Genomic DNA, 16291 nt, shown 5'->3' with positions numbered 1-16291 from the left:
CTTATGTGAGGGCGGCAATGAACCTCCGGGTTTCTTAAAAGCCAATACGTAAGTAAGTAAGTAACTATTAAAGAAGTTTATAAATATAGTTTACTAACTTACTACCACAGAAATAAAACATAAATCTAATCGACATGAATATCGTACTCGAAGACAAAAGTCTAGATTCCCATTCAATGAGCCTAAATGTCATACAAGTGCAACCCTTATACATGGTGCTAGTTTCGGCCCAAGACTTTATAATAAAATTACAAACCATTTTCCGAATTTGAAATATTTTAAAATTGAAGCTTTTAAAAAATAAATTTATAAAATTATTCATGATATGTAATATTAACAAATATATTTTTTTTTACCTTTTATTTCTGTCGACTATATTCATGTTTTTATTCAATGTCACTGGCTTCTGTCTGATTATCAATTTATATTAAATGTGTCTTTTTGTCCCTTTCTTCATCTTCTTCTTTTTTTTTTTTTTGCTCTTGTGTGTTATTTATCGGTTTCAGTTAAGTTACTTACTGTATTTATCAAACTGTCTGTAAATTTTATGTCGTATTATTGGCTAAGACCACACCAGCGAATAGGGATTATAAAGAATGGACACTGAGCGAATTTTCCTGTGTTTTGTTTCTCCGTGTGCTAGCGCTTAGTTCCACTTTCAAGCGCTAGAGGTTAGTGTAATCGAGCATACGCAAAGGTAATAATTGAGAATAGAGTTGAGACACAGGATCCAAATATCGCCTACCTTATTGCATAATCCAGTAACGCTTTGCTTCAAATAAATTCAAGTTAACAGCTTTTCCTTATTTCTCAGTGACAAACTAGTAGTAATAATAATTTGTTTATATTTCAGATATAATAAATTAGGCCTATATTATAAAATATTATAATACATTATAAAATTATGTATCAAATTCGTTTAATATTTATATATAATATAATATAGGGATATGGTTTTACTTTTCATAAGAGTTTTGTTTTTCCATTTTCAGTGCTATCAAATCATTACATATTTCAATTGTTGTTGAGGTCAACGTCTCAACTCTCATTATAAAGGAACTCTAGAGTCTATACATTACAATTAATGACGGATTTATTATTTTATGGATCCAATTTATTTTGAGTACATAATGTACCTAGATGTATTAATTGTTTCCGCTGTGTCGACTGCTAGCTGGTGTGATGTCAGCGCCAACTCTAGGAAGAAAGCAGAATCTCACGCTCTAGCTGGCTTGAAGGTCATTGAAATCAGTCCGGCTACATCAAAAGTGCCGACGCGAAGTGTCCATTCTTTATAATCCCTATTCGCTGACCACACCGTACACGAGCCTGGCTCTTACGGTAGTGGCTAGAGACATTTTTGTTTTATAATTTTAATTTGTACTCACTAGCTAGCTAGTTAAATAAATTAAATTAAATTATAATTCAATCTATATGCAATATAGGCTACACATACAGGCTGAATAAAAAAGGGGACAAACTTCAGGAAGTGATTATTGACATGAAAAGGAACAAAAAGTTCATACTGTATTAACATATGTCCGGAAATGGATATTTTCCAAAGTAGATGGCATTGATGACACCATTACACTCTTATTTATATGTTGAGTAAGTTTCAATGACCTGCGGCGCTCGAAAGCATAAAAATTGCGCAATATATAAATGGCTGTACCCTTAAATTTCAATTTCATGGGAATTTCACAAGCTCTTTACTCACACTTTTTTTCAGCACATTTCGTCAGGTTCGGAGTGTAAAGGCTCTTACAATTTTGATGCTAGGAACATGAAATTTTTACTGCATGTTCTATACACTGTGGTTATAAAACAGCGCATAAGTTTTATGATTAAATGAATACTTTTTGAAGTAGAAAATTAAATGTTTATAGTGACAATGGAAATTTTCTATTTTTAGGCTTGCAGTGGTTATAAAAATGTTTTCCCTATTTTGTAGTAAATATATAGGAAAACTGATGCATGATTTTTTTTTAAGTTACGCCATACTTACTTACTGGCTTTTAAGGAACCCAGAGGTTCATTGCCGCCCTCACATAAGCCCGCCATATGTCCCTATCCTGAGCAAGATCAATCCAGTCTCTATCATCATATCCCACCTCCCTCAAATCCATTTTAATATTATCTTCCCATCTACGTCTCGGCCTCCCCAAAGGTCTTTTTCCCTCCGGCCTCCCAACTAACACTCTATATGCATTTCTGGATTCGCCCATACGTGCTACATGCCCTCCCCATCTCAAACATCTGGATCTAATGTTCCTAATTATGTCAAGTGAAGAATATAATGCGTGTAGTTAAGGTATGCCATCGGGCTTTGAAAAACAAATTTTTTAGAATATTTTTATTAATAACTCAGGGACTTGACTCACGGAAATGAAACTTCACTACATCATTATCTGTCACACTGTGATTAATTATGTGTACAAAAACATCAACGACGTAGCTTGAAAAAATGTAGAAAATAGAAATTTCAGCCTTTAAACAATAAAATATTCTACAGAATAGTATAAAAAAGAGAGAGAACGAACGAAGGAAAACCACCTTCGTAACAAAATTACGCGTTCCTGTTTGTCAGAAAAGAATACGGACAGTAAGCAATTCGTACGTCTTCGTATGACGTCATTGAGCTCTAGTTCTCGAGAAGTTATGAGACATGGCACACGTAAGCTTATGTTTTAGTTCTAAACATTGACAACCCTTCCGGGCATTTTTTCTTCCCCATTATAATCTCTCATTTAGACACATTCACGTTTCCTCCTCTGGAACTTTTCACCGTCTGCTGTATATTCGAACCTATGACGTACAGATTCTACTCGTAACTAATTAGGGACAACAAAACCGGAGATGGGCTATGTTAGAGTAGCCTCCCTTTCTTCTCTCCTCCTTCAGCTATGTCAGTGTAAGCAACACGTCATGTTTCTTCAATCTCGCCGAATTTTTAGTAAAAAATTGTTGCACAAAAATGTCCAGAAATGTCCTCAAACAAAATGGTGACCTAATACTTTTCTAGTCTGATACAACTGGAATAATGATCAAATTCGGAGACAAGGTGAAAGCAAACATAGACCCTATTACTTAGTTAATAAGTGGAATTTTTTCTTTGAAGAATGTACAGTAGTGACAAAAAAGAACCGGACCGACACTTGTAGCTCATTTCAGAGCCTTGTTCACTCCAGAGACTGGTAACTAAGACTTTCGTGGTTCGAATCCTGCCTGGGAAGGAAACTATTTTATTTTGTTCCTTATTCAAATTTATTCCCAATACTTTTCGATTGCAGCGATAGCGATATTTTACTACTTAATTAACTTATTATTCCCAGAACATAAATTTTACCAGTAATCGGAAAGTATTGGGAATAAATTTGAATAAGGAACAAAAAAAAGTTTCCTTCCCAGGTAGGATTCGAACCACGAAAGTCTTAGTTACTAGTCCATCGTGCTCTGGAGTGAACAAGGCTCTGAAATCAGCTACAAGGTTCGGTCCGGTTTTTTTGCCATTACTGTACACAAAACAGTCTTTTAATACTATTACAGTTATTTTATGTGTATTTTAATTATATACAAAACAGGTAACAAATAATGATTTTATTAGTTTGCAATATTTTGAAAATCTGATCCATGAAAACAGAGAGAAGAATTCTGGTTGTTTTTGAAGATGATCTAGCCTCTAGAGTGTTTTTAGGCTGCTGCAGCGGTTTGTGAAATTCTGAGTTGGAAATAATGCATGAGACAACGTAAATACATTGTACTATATTCAGAATGTCTGTAGAGCAGAAGTAAAGAAAATAAATTATATGTTAAAACTGCGGTTCACAGCATTAAATTTCAGTCATATTTCTTGAGGATAAAGGAATAAAGAACTATTCTGTGACATAAGTTTATCAATACACAATTACATAAACCAGGGAAAGCAAAACAGACGATCGCGAACTATCGATGATTGATCGTGTCTGTTTCTTGGTAGATAGCGAACAATTAAAAAAAAATAAGAACTTACTCAAATTAATCAGAATATTAACAGTTTATTCACACACATAATTTATAGTTCTGACTAGCTTTTAAGCCCTCATTATGCGCGGATGTTATGTGACTGATATACTCGTAGAACTTAGTAACTGAGCTTTTAACTTAAGGCTGTAATAAACAAATTCTTTTGTTTACTTCCGCTCTATAAACATCCTGAATATAATCTGATTTAGACAGCAATAGTAGTTACATTACGTACCAAGGATGGCCGCAAAGCAACATTCGAAGAAGATTCTCAATTATTATAAACCGGGGCCAACAGAGGAAATGTTGAATTTAACAATAATTACAGCTATATCGGACTTTCGATTTCAATAGACCTTATCTGAAGAAGACGAAGAAGAAGAAGAAGAAAAAGAACTATCTGGCCAGGTATCTGAAGAAGACGAACAAGAAGGAGGAGAAGAAGAAGAAAAAGAACTATCTGGCCAGGTATCTGAAGAAGACGAACAAGAAGGAGGAGAAGAAGAAGAAAAAGAACTATCTGGCCAGGTATCTGAAGAAGACGAACAAGAAGGAGAAGAAGAAGAAAAAGAACTATCTGGCCAGGTATCTGAAGAAGACGAACAAGAAGGAGAAGAAGAAGAAAAAGAACTATCTGGCCAGGTATCTGAAGAAGAAGAAGAAGGCGAAGAAGAAGGAGAAGAAGAACTATCTAGCCAGGTATCTGAAGAAGAAGAAGAAGAAGAAGAAAAGAAGAAGAACTATCTGGCCAGGTATCCCAAGAAGAAGAAGAAGAACTATCTGGCCAGGTATCTGAAGAAGGCGAGGAAGAAGGAGAAGAAGAACTATCTGGCCAGGTATCTGAAGACGAAGGAGAAGAAGAAGAAAAAGAAGAAGAAGAACTATCTGGCCAGGTATCTGAAGACGAAGGAGAAGAAGAACTATCTGGCCAGGTATCTGAAGACGAAGGAGAAGAAGAAGAAAAAGAAGAAGAAGAACTATCTGGCCAGGTATCTGAAGACGAAGGAGAAGAAGAAGAAAAAGAAGAACTATCTGGCCAGGTATCTGAAGAAGGCGAAGAAGAAGGAGAAGAAGAACTATCTGGCCAGGTATCTGAAGACGAAGGAGAAGAAGAAGAAAAAGAAGAAGAACTATCTGGCCAGGTATCTGAAGAAGACGAAAAGAAGGAGAAGAAAAAGAAAAAGAAGAACTATCTGGCCGGATATCTGAAAAAGACGAAGAAGAAGAAGAAGAAAAGGAAGAACTATCTGGCCAGGTATCTGAAGAAGACGAAGAAGAAGAAGAACTATCTGGCCAGGTATCTGAAGACGAAAAGAAGGAGAAGAAAAAGAAGAACTATCTGGCGGGTATCTGAAGAAGAAGAAGAAGAAAAGGAAGAAGAGCTATCTGGCCAGGAATCTGAAGAAGACGAAGAAGAAGAACTATCTGGCCAAGTATCTGAAGAAGACGAAGAAGAAGGAGAAGAAAAAGAAGAACTATCTGGCCAGGTATCTGAAGAAGAAGAACTATCTGGCCAAGTATCTGAAGAAGACGAAGAAGAAGAAGGAGAGGAAAAAGAAGAACTATCTGACCATGTGATTTAGCATGATGCAAGGTGTCATTTAAGGTAACACAGAACTGTCGCAAGAAATGGGCCACACTGTTTCTATGGCAAGTGATCCACGTAGCAAGGATATGCCAGTTTGTCACTACAAAATAAGGAATAAATCGTGCGTCACGCAGGGTGTTCGTGGGGTGGAACTTTCTGATGAGCTCTGTATTCCAATACCGAATCGATTAAGGAATAATGTCACGACATTTGCAATGTACATTGGTTCTCTATTTCCGTATATCTCTAGGGGAACAGTTGATCAATGTCGTCGAGGACAATATCAGTATTTAGAGTAAAACATCCTCTACATTCTGCCTCGTGAACTATCCTAGATCGATGCAATAGTCTCATAATATTTGAAACTATGATGATCGTAGTGTTGGTGGTGGTGTGGTTATCATAGTGGTGATGCTTATGATGAATATTTACAGTAAATGTAGAAGGTTAACGAAATATATACCGTAACTTAATTTTAATTGAATCACACATTATAATTTGTGCATAAATGAGTCAAGTTTCCATTGTGAATGATGACTGAACTACGTATTGTTACTGTAACGTTTTTGTCCTCGCGTTAATTTTAATTTAATTTATTTATTTAATACCTTACACTTGAGCTACATTAGGCATTGCAGCCCGAAAGAGTAGAAGCTCGTGCTCGGGCGCAGTTCAGATCAGTTATACAAAATATATCACAAAATTAAGAGAGTTCATCGAGCACAATAACATTAATAAATGGCAAAATACATACACCATGTAATAATAGGGTCTATATACAAACAGAAAATACAAAAGTACATGAATATTAGAGTATCAATTTTAACTCAATTAGCTTAAACAATTAAGTAATTAATCTGATTTGTTTCTTAAATCTATGTGTGTTAAATGTACTTAGCTCAGGGTAAGCTCTAATTAATATATTATATATTTTGGGTCCAAAATTTCTGCTGTGTTTTAATCCAGCAGTTGTGTGGCATTTGGGAGTATTTAGAAAGAAACTGTAGTTTTGTCTCGTATGGTATTCATGAGGATCAAATTTAAATTTATTGTGGTTTTTATGGAAGTAAATCAGCAATGTTTGTTCATAAATTTGTTCTAGATTTGATACACCAAATTCCTGAAAAATTAATTTTGTTGGGTAATCAAAAGGTTTATATAGACAAATTTTGATCATTCTTTTTTGGAGCAAATTTAAAGGATGGAGAGTCGATTTTGCCATTCCTCCCCAACCTAAAATACCATACCTACTGAATTATTGATTGAAACAGAGCTAAATACACAGTACGCAGAACATAAACAGGTAAATAAGAATGTAGAATGGAAAATTTGTGGTTTGTTTTACGCAATCTGTTACACAGGAAGGAGATATGCTTGTCCCATTTTAAATGTTGGTCAATAATAATGCCTAAATATTTAACTTGTGAGGATATACTCAAAGCGTTACATGAGCAAGTAGATAGGTTACAATCATGTATTGTTATACTTATATTATTATTCATTTTTTATTGCTCAAGGTCATGTGATGTTAATGAAAATGGTATTAATTTTGTTTTAGAAACGTTCAAAGAAAGTAAGTGAGCAACCAGCCATTCTTTAATAATGTAAATACCATTGTTAGAATTTTGATAAGTTTCATTCCAACTCGAACCGCTAAATATAACCACAGTATCATCAATATAAGAATACAGAGTACCAGAATATTTCTCAATGTCAATTTTAAGCAAATCGTTTATATATATTAAAAACAAAACAGGACCTAAAATCGTCCCCTGAGGTACACCTATATCAATGTTGTTAGTGTTAATGTTTTCATTGTGAATGATCCTTTAGTAGTTTGTATGTGTGTGTCTTTTTTATTTATTTTTTTTTGTTGCATATGAAAATATTATGTTCTCATTTAATATGCCCTCATCACCCACTGAAGTTTTATAACTTATCAGAAAAGTAGTCCTATATTTATCTCTAAAGTCAACAAAATATGTTTTAAAATCGGAAAAAAAATAATTCTATAATATCGCTCTAGTCATTTGAAAAGAGAGAGTACTCGTCTGCCTTGCTTCCCCTTTCGTACCAATGAAGGCGTAATAATAAAGCCTGGATTGACACAAGCTCACAAGTGGGCGCACACAGCTCCGTTTCTTGGAGGAAAAAAAAGTGTTTTTCAATCTAACAGAATTAATAATTCATGGAAATTACCTCAACTGCCACATGAGAAACTCGCTATCCATTTGCCTCTTCTACTCATTTCGTATTGTGTGCATTATATTCTCTGAATGAACAGGGGGTATTGACTTGTGGTTCCTGGAAGTTTTACTTGCTGGCATGCTTTGCAGTATCACTAAAAAGCAAGCACAATCACTCAATCATTAACGCTCGGTAAAATGCTGAATGTCATATTCAAATGATATTGATTCCTAACATGGGGAAACGAGAGAACGTCACGAAAAATACCAACAGCAACTTTGTTCGTCACAATTCACTCACCGGGACTCGAACCAGGACCGAATGCGTGACAGACTCACGGTTTAGACCACTCAGCCATCGTTGGGTTTAAATTTTGTAATTTTATGGAAAAAAGCAACCTCTTTCTAAAAGAAAAAAAAGGAGGAGAAGAATTGGAGCGGAAGAATGTAAATATCTCAGAACAATATTAGAAGATCGGAGCTCTGATAAAATTAAAAGAAGGAAGGTAGAAAGATTATGAGATACTTTGTAACTGAGATTTTGTGAAATAAAGCACTAACATTAGAATACAAAAAAAGAATAAAATTATGAAACAATAAGTAAAGTTATCGTCTCGCTATGAAAAGGTTAAACCTATGTGCTACATAAGTTTCTAAGTTGAGACTAAAGATAGTAGGCCTACATGCAATATCACGTAATGCATGTAAATTATAAGCATGCTACACTCAGCAAGGATGTATTGTGAATACTTCATTGTCCTTACGGTTAATTAGATATAATGCAAGTTTCTGCGTTCTAAACTATCAGCCTACCACACAGACGATCCGGGTTCGAGTCCCAGGCATGTCTAGGTTCTTTACGTAGAACTACATCACTAGGTATGAGTGTAAACTTGAGTATTGACGTTACACAAAATTGCAACCCCCTCTCCTTCTTCTCCGTGTCTTGCTCCTGCTCTCCTTGTGTTGTCCTTGTTCTCCTTGTCTTGTCATTGTTCTCCTTGTCTTGTCGTCCTTTTTCTTCTCGTCTTGCCCTTGTTCTCCTTGTCTTGTACCCGTTCTCTTTGTCTTGTCCCTTTTCTTCTCGTTTTGTCCTTGTTCTCCTTATCTTGCCCTTGTTCTCCTTGTCTTGTCCCTGTTCTCCTTGTCTTGTCCCCGTTATCTTTGTCTTGTCCTTTTTCTTCTCGTCTTGCCCTTGTTCTCCTTGTCTTGCCCTTGTTCTCCTTGTCTTGCCCTTGTTCTCCTTGTCTTGCCCTTGTTCTCCTTGTCTTGCCCTTGTTCTCCTTGTCTTGTCCCTGTTCTCCTTGTCTTGTCTTATTTCTTCTCGTTTTGCCCATGTTCTCCTTGTCTTGTCATTGTTATACTTGTCTTGTCGTCCTTTTTCTTCTCGTCTTGCCCTTGTTCGCCTTGTCTTGCCCTTGTTCTCCTTGTCTTGCCCTTGTTCTCCTTGTCTTGTCCTTTTTCTTCTCGTCTTGCCCTTGTTCTCCTTGTCTTGCCCTTGTTCTCCTTGTCTTACCCTTGTTCTCCTTGTCTTGCCCTTGTTCTCCTTGTCTTGTCCTTTTTCTTCTCGTTTTGTCCTTGTTCTCCTTGTCTTGCCCTTGTTCTTCTTGTCTTGCCCTTGTTCTCCTTGTCTTGTACCTGTTCTCCTTGTCTTGTCCTTTTTCTTCTCGTTTTGCCCTTGTTCTCCTTGTCTTGTCATTGTTCTACTTGTCTTGTCGTTCTTTTTCTTCTCGTTTTGCCCTTGTTCTCCTTGTCTTGCCCTTGTTCTCCTTGTCTTGTCCCTGTTCTCCTTGTCTTGTCCCCGTTCTCTTTGTCTTGTCCTTTTTCTTCTCCTCTTGCCCTTGTTCTCCTTGTCTTGCCCTTGTTCTCCTTGTCTTGTCCCTGTTCTCCTTGTTTTGTCCCCGTTCTCTTTGTCTTGTCCTTTTTCTTCTCGTTTTGTCCTTGTTCTCCTTGTCTTGCCCTTTTTCTCCTTGTCTTCCCCTTGTTCTCCTTGTCTTGTCCCTGTTCTCCTTGTCTTGTCCTTTTTCTTCTCGTTTTGCCCTTGTTCTCCTTGTCTTGTCATTGTTCTACTTGTCTTGTCGTCCTTTTTCTTCTCGTCTTGCCCTTGTTCTCCTTGTCTTGCTCTTGTTCTCCTTGTCTTGCTCTTGTTCTCCTTGTCTTGCCCTTGTGCTCCTTGTTGTGCCCTTGTTCTCCCTGTCTTGCACTTGTTCTCCGTGTCTTGCCCATGTTCTCCTTGTCTTGCCTTTGTTCTTCTTACACAAGTATGTACTCTTCTTGTTCGTCCTGTCTTATCCCTTTCATACTCGTATTCCCCTCGTTCTCCTTGTATTCCTCTTGTTTTCATTGTATTACTCTTTCTTCCTTGTATTCTCCTTTCTCTCATTGTATTCCTCTTTTTCTCCCTGTATTCTCCTTTCTCTCTTAGTAGTCTCCTTGTTCTCCTAATATTCCCCTGTGTGATCACTGATCGCATTCACAAGTAGTTCTATGTAAAGATAAGCAACATAGTAAAGCTATGCACCTGTCGACAGGTGATCGTACCACATATAGTTCTACGTAAAGGTATTCAACATGCACCTGTCCACTTTTTTAAATTTACAAATCGATAGTGACACTTGTGACGGACAACGTCGCCATTGCGGTTTTTCTCTGGGATCCCCACGTCCCCAATTTCGGCATCAATGTAATAGCCTCTTTCCGTACTATCTACATTTCGTCATCAATGTCTATAGCATTCTCCGAACTTCGGCTGGCGACGCATGGAAGGGGCTTGTATAGGAACGAGTAAGGTTGCCTGCTCGAAACCTGGGTACGTAGCGAACCTTAGTGTAGTCAACCGGTGTGGGTTGTGAATGCGCCAAGATTGAGGGTCAGCTTAACAGATCTTTTAAGGTTTCAGTGCTGGGCGGTAGCGCCTCGCCCTAAAATACAATCAATTAAATTTTTAAATTCCTAAGATACGCCTTCAGCACTCATCTCTTCTTTATTCACTGTCTTTTAAATATGGTTTTATTTAGAATGGTTCACTTTATTCATTTTGGTTGGGCTGCAAAAAAAAAAATGTCAAAATATAAGTCGTACATAAAAACAGTTGAAGATCACCGTTTTCTTCTTCAAATAAAACATCGCTACCTGAAGACGTTCGGACATACAGGATAGACGAGTTCTGATGATTTAAATTCCTATAGGGATGTCATGCTAGAGAGGGAAAAAGAATTTGTCCCGGTGTGACGATAATGAAGCTAAGCAGAAGAGGGAATTTTGGGAAGAGTGTATAAAGCGAGCTAAAGATTGAATGGCAAAAAATCATCTACTAGTAGATATGTTAAAATATTAGTCGTTATTCAACAGCGTTTTCCATAAATCATTAAGATGTAGGGTAAAGGTTGGTAATATTGATATGAGTAATATTATGAATTTATGATAGTTCGTTTTGAGAATTAATTACAATTTCACTGAGCGAGAGGGAGATCGGTTTTTTGCGTCAACTTATTAAGGGAATGTTCGTGGACAAGTGTCTGCACAAAACCGGTCCTTCTCTCGCTCAGTAACTTTGTAATAAATTCTCAAAAAGAACTATCACAATGTTAATCGTATTACCAACCTTTACCCTACTTATGTGTTTTAATACTGTAATATCCTAATTTTAAATACATTTTATTCATCTACTATTATTATCAACCATGTATTGTGGGTCCCTAACACCACGGCATGGCGCGTCCTCAGGTTGCGGATAGAGGAGACAGCCTCCAGATATGGAGGGTAGCTGTGAATATATTGAATAAGCAGTCGTGGACAGCCGATAAGGGGTGGTCCTCCAGCTTGGGGGTTGGGCGAAGGGCTAACAACCCATCACCGTGAAAAACAACTTGTTACGAATCAAAACAATAAGTGAAGTAAATCCCGAAAAGACAAAGTATATGATTATGTCTCGTGACGAGAATATTGTACGAAATGGAAATATAAAAATTTGAGATTTATCCTTCGAAGGGGTGGAAAAATTCAAATATCTTGGAGCAACAGTAACAAATATAAATGACACTCGGGAGGAAATTAAACGCAGAATAAATATGGGAAATGCGTGTTATTATTCGGTTGAGAAGCTTTTATCATCTAGTCTGCTGTCAAAAAATCTGAAGGTTAGAATTTATAAAACAGTTATATTACCGGTTGTTCTGTATGGTTGTGAAACTTGGACTCTCACTTTGAGAGAGGAACACAGATTAAGGGTGTTTGAGAATAAGGTTCTTAGGAAAATATTTGGGGCTAAGAGGTATGAATTTACAGGAGAATGGAGAAAGTTATACAACGCAGAACTGCACGCACTGTATTCTTCACCTGACATAATTAGGAACATTAAATCCAGACGTTTGGGATGGGCAGGGCATGTAAGGCGTATGGGCGAATCCAGAAATGCATATAGAGTGTTAGTTGGGAGACCGGAGGGAAAAAGACCTTTGGGGAGGCCGAGACGTAGATGGGAGGATAATATTAAAATTGATTTTAGGGAGGTAGGATATGATGATAGGGACTGGATTAATCTTGCACAGGATAGGGACCGATGGCGGGCTTATGTGAGGGCGGCAATGAACCTTCGGGTTCCTTAAAAGCCATTTGTAAGTAAGTAAGTAACTATTATTATCAAACAGCGGATTTTCGCTCGCGATACTGAATGTTAGGAGTACGTCAGTTGCAGGGATATGATTAAACTCATTGCTAAGCTCCTTCCTTAAGCCAAGGGAAGTGACGTCTTATCACTGTATAGTAACCGAAAATCCGCTGTCTGGTTATTTTAACATAAAAAAATATAAAATATCTCGTTTTCAAAACGAAACCTTTAATTTTAAATTGCCGTAACTATGCAAAAAGGAGTTAAAGTTTACTAAAGAAACATTTAACTTACATGCGTAAAATTGTAGTTCATAATAGTTTTCTTTTAGTATCAGTTACCATGGCAATAAACATTCCCAAGTTTGTTTCTCGTTTATTGACTTTTACAAGCACTCAATTTCAGTGCTATTTAAAAGTAGTCTTAAGATATTTATGCAACACATCTTGTCATTCGTTGCATATTAACACAAGATAGCCTACATCAGGAATGAGACGATATTAGCTCCCAATCATGGCAGAAGAGCTCGACCTTAATCACGAGCGCATAGCGCATCTACTACGTAGCGTCGTAACGTAGATAACAGGGATGTACAGTACATGCACATGCAGCGAATAAAGGCAGCAATTATTACAATAACTTGCGTTACTAAATTTCTGGCTATATAATAGGGCTAATTACCAAGTTATTTAATAGACATGTACATATATAAACAAATCCCAAAGGGAAGGCTTTTTTAGGAACAAAAAGAGAAATAGGAAAAGTTAATTGTATGTAAACCATTTTATTGTTAAAAGCAATTATTTATATGTAAATACTTCACTTCATTGGTTAGGAGAAACTAATAGGGTCTAACCAGCTCGACGTGTGTGGTCTCTAAGTACTTTTGAGTATTTGTTGAAAAAATGATAATGGCAATATTGATTGAAATAGAGTATATTGATTGTGTGATTGTGAAAATGTAGTCCTTACTCTCCAGTCGTGATTATGTAATGAGTTTTCTTAGAGTGATTTGTAAGATGCACGTAACACGAAAAAACAAATTGATTAAATTAAGATATTGAGAGCCATCGTAATTTTTTGGGTCAATCACTTAAGGGGATATATATGACTTTTAAAACTTCCACAATTTCGGTCAAAATTTGTGAAATTTAAACTATATAAACAGATCTATAATATTATCATCTGTACAAAATTTGGTGCAATCAGGTCTAACAGTTTTGAAATTAGGCTATATTTTTAAGTATATTTTATATTGACGTTAATAAAAAGGCTTCTTGCATCAAAGTTTTCAAAATGTTTAGTTCATATTTGCTCAAAATCCTGAAAATAGTTATTGGAATAAAAGCGAATTAGCTTTTTGAGCTTAGTAATAGTATAAGTTAAAGTGCAAGCAAAGATAAAATATTATTTCTAAATTAAAGAAACACGTAGTCTAATAAAAGTAAAAATCCAGAAACAAGCAACAAATAAAATATCAACAATACATTTAAAATAAAGAAATAAAAGGAATCTAAATTAAATACTATCTACTGACCCAAATGTAAATTAATTTACCTTCGATGTCGATTCCGAAATGAATTTATTTCTCTCTTCTCCTGAATAATGCCTATATATATATATATATATATATATATATATATATATATATATATATTTTCATGTTGCGTCTCATAATGCCGTTTTATGTTGCTTTTTTTTACACAAAAACACTAGACTTCATCACCATGTTCGAAGCATAAATATTGTATCTTCCACTCTTCCTTGAAAGCTTTAAGCGCTTCCGTTCCGTCATGATGCGCTGTGTTCTAAGACCTGTACATCCTTTAGCAATGTTTACAGGTAAAAGAGCTCCGCGCGCGCGCAGCGGGCATAAAAGAGCTCTCGCTCGCAATTATTAATCACCATCGCAAGACTGGCCTACATATTTACATTTTCTGGTATTAAATTATGCCTTTTAACAGAACAGTTTTCATCGCAGAAAAATCGTTCTACCTCAGTTCACGTATCTGGAACATGTCTGAAGCAAGCTAGTGTAGACGAACCTCTGTCTGTTACAACTGTAGTAGTCTATTACCTTTCATTATTTGGCAGATTTTATTTCCTGTAAGTCAATATTTAGAGACAAATCAGTTTGAACTTTTCGCTAATGACAATTGGCTGAGTGGAAATGTGATTTTAAGCATACTGGTAATTCCGTTTATATAATGAAGTAAGTGCCATAAAAGTTATAACTAGAGCGGCGGATCTGTGTGTGTTGTCCCTCAAGATTAGTATGCATGGACTGTGTTGCTACTACTCGCGTCGCGTTCTCTAACAGCACATAGATCCGCCCTCTAATTATAGCTGTGGGATTGTTAATATTAAACTTGCACATTAGGACTATTACACTTTTACTACGTCATACTACTTTTGACCAATAAAACGGTACGAAAGGACGTCTTTCAACCAATCATGGCTGCTTATCGCACAATTTTATCGCGTCCCTAGCATTTGTTTAATTTTATCGCATCCCTAGCATTTGTTTATTGTTATCACTATCCTAGCATTTGTTTCTTTGTTTGCCAACATTTCAAACTGCATTGGTCTGGACGTCAAAAAAAAAAAAAAAAAACAGAAAATTACAAACCACTCCAGTCGATGCACAGCACTTTCAAATATGACTCGCATTGGCATTCAATAACAAGACTTAATAAAGATCACTGGCCATAGCTATGCATCTTCCCTGAAATCCTATTTACAAATAAATGAAGAGCACCATTCGGAAATCCTGAATAAGTTGAGGAATACACCATGTACATCAACGAGTTCACTTCTTTTAAGCACACGTCTAATATAACATCAACTGAACCACAAACCACTAAAACATTCAAATTTTAAAATTGTACTTTCAATAATTGCTCCTTTTAAAATTGTTAATGTTAATTTTTTTATTGCAACATCGTTAATTAAAACTTTTCTTGTTTATTTCATCATCCCTAATTATAACTTTTGTAACACATATTTATAATAGGTTATGTTATAGCTTCTGCTGTATGATATTATGAATAGTCACGTATCAGAGATTGTTTAATACTAAGACTTATTGAAAATCATCTGTCAAGTGACGTTGATTACTGGGATCCGGATAGTTGAAGTGAAATGCAACTGTTTTAATAAAAATGAAACTGAATCAACAAAGCCTTCTTGACTAGTAATCTCCACAAAGTTCAATGAAGATTCTATAGTTGGCACAACTGATAACAAGAAAACAACTAATCATAACACACTATTGCCATCTAGCGGAATACAATGGTACAATAATACATTTGAAGAGAATTCAGTATTTTCGTAAGTCAATATTTTATTGTATTAGAGTACTTCGTTACTTCTAATCTTTATATACTTTCTTCTAATCGTGTAATAGTCAATTAAATCCCACTCGAGTTTTCTCTAGACAAATCAAAACCTCTAGTGATATTACTGTTGATAAATTTAAGGGTAAAACAGCAAATGAATAATCTTTCACTTTCTTTTTAAAAGACAAAAAATATAACAATAGACACTTTTACTTAAAACAGGCACCAAGAGCTTAAATGGACAAAACGAACAAAATAAAAGTTGGCCCTATTACTCTCAAATATCTCGAAATGTATTTACATCTCTATAATTTTGATATATGTCAACGCAGTAAAAAATGGCATTTTGCCAAACATCCGGGACCTAGTTACACTGAACAACAAGAATTTTGTGTCCCATATGGTTTGGTGTGCGCTGAATCCTAAAATGCATCTCTTTTTTTCGTATCACATAAGGTTTTTAAGATATACTGTGATTTCACTTTTCGATAAGCGCTCTCCCAGGAAATATGTGGCGCGGGTTGGGGATGTAAATCAAAGGAAAGGTATATATTTTCTGAGTTTATGA

The 16291-nt window shown here is 35.9% G+C and overlaps 1 protein-coding gene across 2 annotated transcripts in view; it reads right to left on the bottom strand.

Annotated features, from left to right (window-relative positions):
- Positions 1–16291, bottom strand: part of LOC138703498 (uncharacterized) — a 112730-nt gene that overhangs the window by 78117 nt on the left and 18322 nt on the right. The gene's annotated exons all lie outside the window — the stretch shown is intronic.

Source organism: Periplaneta americana, chromosome 7 (assembly GCF_040183065.1).
Source record: "Periplaneta americana isolate PAMFEO1 chromosome 7, P.americana_PAMFEO1_priV1, whole genome shotgun sequence".
Lineage (NCBI taxonomy): Eukaryota > Metazoa > Arthropoda > Insecta > Blattodea > Blattidae > Periplaneta > Periplaneta americana.
This window is presented reverse-complemented; position numbering and strand designations above follow the sequence as displayed.